Raw genomic sequence first — 5,847 nt, 5'->3', positions numbered from 1 at the left:
TCTTCACAATTGTTGTAGTAAAGTTTTGTTTGTAAATAATTAAGCTAGTATTCTTGCGCCAATGCACTCACGTTAAATGACAATAGATTGTCACTAAACATTATTTAAATACCTATTTATTTCTGCTTGTTAGAAGTAACGTTTGGTTCTCTTTTCAATAGCGGTGTCACATAACGTATGTAGGTGACTACTTCTTAAATTATCATGGGTTTGTACTTGCAACTGTAATCAATAGTTAAATAAATACCTGGCAAAAAGGTAACATTGATTTAATAAAGGTAAAAGTACGTAGCTTTCAGGGATGATAGCTGTAGTGGAGTGCTATCATATGAGATACCATTTGTTGAAATCCCATGAAACGATTAAGATTTGTTAATTCACAGATTCATTGCAAACAGTTTGACTCTGTAAAATATTAACTTCTGTACTTTTAAAAATGTTGAAAATAGTGTTATGACACTGGATGTACTTCATTTTTCTGCGATCGCAGATGGATTCAGACTTTCTTTATTATGCAATAGCTCACTCATCGGAAGATCCGTACCTTAAGAATGGAAACTTGCATGAGTCACACCAATACCAAAGAAAGAAATGGGAATAATCCGCGGAATTACGGACCCATATCCCTAACGTCGATTTGCAGTAGGATTTTGGAACATATACTGTGTTCGAATATTATGAGTTATCTAGAAGAGAACGATTTATTGACAAACAGGCAACATGGATTCAGAAAACATCGTTCTTGTGAAACTCAACTGGCTCTTTGTTCTCGTGAAGTAATGAGAGCTATCGACAGGAGATGCCAACTTTATTCCATATTTTTTCCTCACAAGTGACTGCTAATCAAGCTGCGTGCCGATGTCGTATCGTCTCAGTCATGCAACTGGATTCATGATTTCCTGTCAGAAAGGTCACAGTTCTTAGTAACTGACGGAAAGTCATCGAGTAAAACAGAAGAAATATCAGGCGCTCCACAAGGAAGTATTACAGGTCCTCTGCTTTTCCTGATCTACAGGCCTCTTAGATTCTTTGCAAATGATGCTATCATTTACCGTCTTATAAAATCATCAGATGATCAAAAAATGCAAAACGGTTTAGACAAGATATCTGTACGGTGCAAAAAATGGCAGCTGACTAAATTCTGAAAAACGCGAAGTCATCCACATGAGTACTAAAAGGAATCCGCTAAACTTCGGTTACAGGATAGAGTAAATACCGTAAATTCAACAGAGTAAATACTGTAAATTCAACTAATTGCATACGGATTACGATTACGAATAACTTAAACTGGAAGGGTCATATAGTTAACGATGTGGGGAAAGGAAACCAAAGTCTGGGATGTACTGTATTTGCAGAATGCTTAGAAAATGCAACAGGTCCACTTGAGAGACTGCTTACACTACGCCTGTCCTCCCTCTTCTGAAGTATTGATGTCTGGTGTGGGACCCGTATCAGAGGGGATTGACGGAGAATATGTTCAAAGAAGGGCAGCTCATTTTGCATTATCGAGAGATTGGGGAAAGTGTGCCACAGATACGATACTGAATTGGGGTGGTAGTCATTAAAGTAATGGCGATTTTCGTTGTGGCAAAATCTTCTCATGAAATTTTAATCACCAATTTTGACCTCAGAGGGTGAAAATATGTTTTTAGCGCCCACCTACGCAGGGAGGAATGGTCATTATAATAAAATTAGAGAAATCAGAGCTCGCACGGAAAGATTTAAGTGATAGGTTTTCCCTGATGTTCGATAATAGGTCGGTAGAGAAATAGCTTGAAGGTGGTGCGATGAGCCCTCTGCCAGGATCTTAATTGTGAGTTACAAAGTAGATGTAGATTATGTAATTGTGATTTATTGTCGAATTTCCCAGAGCTTTAAGAAGCCATCTGGCAGGTTGTGTGACACTCTGCCAGTGATTGACTGATTGATTCATTTATTTGGGGGAAACAGACGAAACAGCGAGGCCATCGATCCCATCGGATTGGAGAAAGAGGGGGAGGAAATCAGCTGTGACCTTTTTAAAGGCCGGCCTCGGTGGCCGAGCGGTTCTAGGCGCTACAGTCTGGAACCGCTCGACCGCTACGGTCGCAGGTTTGAATCCTGCCTCGGGCATGGGTGTGTGTGATGTACTTAGGTTAGTTAGGTTTAAGTAGTTCTAAGTTCTAGGGGTGTGATGACCTCAGAAGTTAAGTCCCATAGTGCTCAGAGCCATTTGAACCATTTATGAACCTTTTAAAGGAACCATCCCGGCATTTGCCTGAAGCGATTTAGGGAAACCACGGGAAACCTGAATCAGGATGAACGGACGCGGGTTTGAACCGTGGTCTTCCAGAATGCGAGCCCATGGTACAAACCACTGTGCCACCTCGCTCGTTGCTGTGCCATTCCTCGTGCATTGTCTGTCCTCTTAAGCGTCCGACCGTCATCCAGATTCCCCATACCGGGCTTTATCCACATCCTGTCAAGCCTTTGTACTCGGGCTCACCAGAGACAGTCCCCTCCGCCGGCACGGCCGCACCGCTCCCTTGGTCCTGGGGCTGTCCGTTAGCGCTCAGTCTCACTAACAAATTTGCTTCACTTCGTACCAATTCCAGGGGGCCGAATAACTGGTCTATAAACGTGTTACGTTACGAAGTGCAGCCATTATAATTGGAGAGCGCTCAATTATGACTCCCAAAGACTTATATCGATTGACTATAGCCTACGAAATGAGAGTTCTTTCGTGACAGTGACTATATTGGACTTTGAACAAATTTGGACTGTGTAATAACTGGGACTTTGTACGCGCGCTGATGACCGCGCAGTTGAGCGCTCCACAAACCAAACACATCATCATCACGAAATGACAGCATTATTAAAAACCTGTAAATTCATCTGCCGACAATTGCCTCCATTGATACCGGCACCAGATACAAGGCAAAAGGCATCCACAGTAGCCTTGAGCAACGGAATCTCAGCAGGAGAACAGAGTAACATCACATCGTCCGCGTATGCGCATCGAGATCGTCTCGCCCAAGAGTATTCTTTGAAGAAGGGTCTCAAATGGTAGATCAAACTATGACATTGAAAACGGACTTCAATGAGGAAAATCCCTACGGTGGTCAGTTGGCCATTGACAGCCACTGCATCTTGGATACCCGTAAGCAAATTAGACAAGACTTTCCACGCGTCAGTAGTGAATGCAATGGCTTTCAGTACCTGCAACGGGAACCATGACTGACACGTTAGAACGCCTTATCAAAATTCGAAAAAACCATAGCACAAGGAACAGAAGTAACAGCGGCCACCGATATGACATCAAGACATTCTGCGATCGAAATAGTGGGTCGGCAACAGAAACCAAAACATTGCATTGAAACAAGCGTTCAGTTCATAGTGCTGTAGAATGTGGGAAAAAAACCGCAAATTGGCATTCATAAGAAGAAGAACACCAAAAATGCAACAGGAGCGTAATATGTAAGAAATTGTCCACGCAATCTGCCACTGATGATGCCTTGCAGAAAATAAAGGCGGAATGCGTAGGGCACTAAAATTGTGCTTTATTCAGTTGCTGTCAGACGGTCCATAAGTAAAAATTATCAATATACCGTAATATTACACGCAACTGAGGAAGACAGGGCTACAAAAGTTGAAAATGTTAATAGGTCAAAATTTATCAGTTACTGTCTCACCAATACTTTTAGGAATTAACAGTTTTGCTAGACTTAAAAGAGTCGGGCACCGACCCCTTTCCAACACTTCGTTCAAAAGAAACTTAAAAGTAGGACTCAATAAAGAACAAAAAAGCACATAAACTCCTTTGGCGGACCTTCCAACCCAGCCAGCTTACGAGAAGACGATCTGACAATAAGGTCATAAACATTGCCACATCAGAAATATATCTGAAGACGTAGCGTAATGTGCAGATGTAAGTCTACGATCAAGGGTCTGAACAAGTAAATCGGATGACTTAACGACAGGAACACGTACCTGATACATCCCAACATAGAACTGATGGAAGGTATGCAATATGTCGTCCTGTGCTGTCACAACATTGCCGTCCTCTGTTTTGAGAGACGCAGTACGTGTACGCCCATGACGAGTCTGTTGTCGAATCAGATAGAGTGAAGAGTTCTGTTCGTCCACTACCAAGACTGTGCTTAGACTGTAACAACTGCGCCTTTACACGTCAGACGTACACAGTCCTTAGGATAGCATGCAGAGCTCTATCATAAAGTTCACGTAAGAAAGAGCAGTGATGTTATTCTGTCCTCTGAAATTACCCCGCTCTATCAGCGCAGAATCGTATCAATGTAGCCTCAGCGTTACCAGTTGAATCCACTATTCCAAAATGGAGGCACGTTGCGCAGGGAACGGAGACTACGTTCCCACAGTTTCCAGATCACCTCACTTAGTGAGCGATCCTCCAAGTGCACCACATTCAGCATCCAAGGCGATCGAAACAATTTCACAGACTGTTGCACTTGATTTAAAGAGACAGACACTGCTCACTTGTCTGCGACTATGGCGGGGATGACAACAACAGCCAAAATCTCATCAGTCAACTAATCAGATAAATGAAATCTGGCAAAGCTGCTGTTAGAAGAGTTGCATATTTACAAACCCAAACATCTTGCAGTTTCAATGAACGAACTAAATCTTGCAATTCCCGACAGAAATTAAAATTGCGAGACTGATCCAAAGGAAGCACCACACAATTCAAATGACGACCTATAAAAATACTCTGCGGACTTTTCCTAATAAATCACGAACAGTCCAAAGCGCATCCGGAACCGGACGCATACAGGAGAATCACGGTCAGGTGAAGAAAGGTACACTATATTCCTCTACCATTATCAAGGAAACCCATTCAATGGGAATACCCTCTCTAAAAAAACAAAACAGTCCCTCTGGAATATTCTCGAGCCACATTAAACAGAGTGCAGAAACCAGGGAGAAATGAGTGAATTGAACTTCCTGTAAGAATAGGACATCCGCACACGAATCATAACTAAACTGTCGCAACGAAGCGAGCCGTAGTTTTGATTCAACCTCAATAACATTCAAAGAAAAAAAAAAACGTTTGAGCCTGCATATTTTAACCACAAGAAGCGAAATCCGAACTATTAATGTGCTTAATTATGTCATCAATGTGTAACTAGGTCATCAATGTGTATGGAGGTCCATTGCCGAGTCCATTGAAGAGTCAGAGGAGAAGGGCCTTGCACAAACGCCTCTGGAATCTGCATGTTCCTTCTTTCTACGAGATACCGCGCTTGGAAGCGTTGTTTACAGCGACTATAAGGCAATGCAGCATTGTAGTCGGGGACGTAGGTGATTCTTGAACGCTCTCCAAAGCAGGTGACAAACAAGGGAGCGTCAGACGTCAACTCCGCAGGATGGGGTCCTTGCAGTTCAGATCGACGAACAAAAGGGGGTGGGCCACACAACGTCTGGGTCGACCTGTGGTACTTTCTGGTTACCAATCGCTTCCACTGGAGTAATAACGGTGGGCTATTCCGATTTTAGGATTTAGGGGTGTGTCGGATTGCTGCTGTTGGCCAACTGACGCTATGGACCAACGATGTGATACACACGAAGACACAAACACCCAGGAATTGTCCAGGCGTGTGCGATGCTGCGGTGAGGCGGAAAACAGCGATTTTCCCGTTCGGCGCATGAGGCGGAACTACACTAGCGCTTTGGCTATCCAAGCACGCTTTACGTCCAACCCATATTCCCAACTTGTCATACACTGAGGAACTTAGAAAACGAAGGGATAGGTTAGTGGGACAGCTACAACAGCTTCGAGTTTAAATTGATTTAGCGCCGGAAGGAGATTTAGACGGGAAAATTTAACAGGAGCAG

This window comes from Schistocerca cancellata, chromosome 5 (genome assembly GCF_023864275.1).
Source record: "Schistocerca cancellata isolate TAMUIC-IGC-003103 chromosome 5, iqSchCanc2.1, whole genome shotgun sequence".
In the NCBI taxonomy this organism is placed as follows: domain Eukaryota; kingdom Metazoa; phylum Arthropoda; class Insecta; order Orthoptera; family Acrididae; genus Schistocerca; species Schistocerca cancellata.
This window is presented reverse-complemented; position numbering follows the sequence as displayed.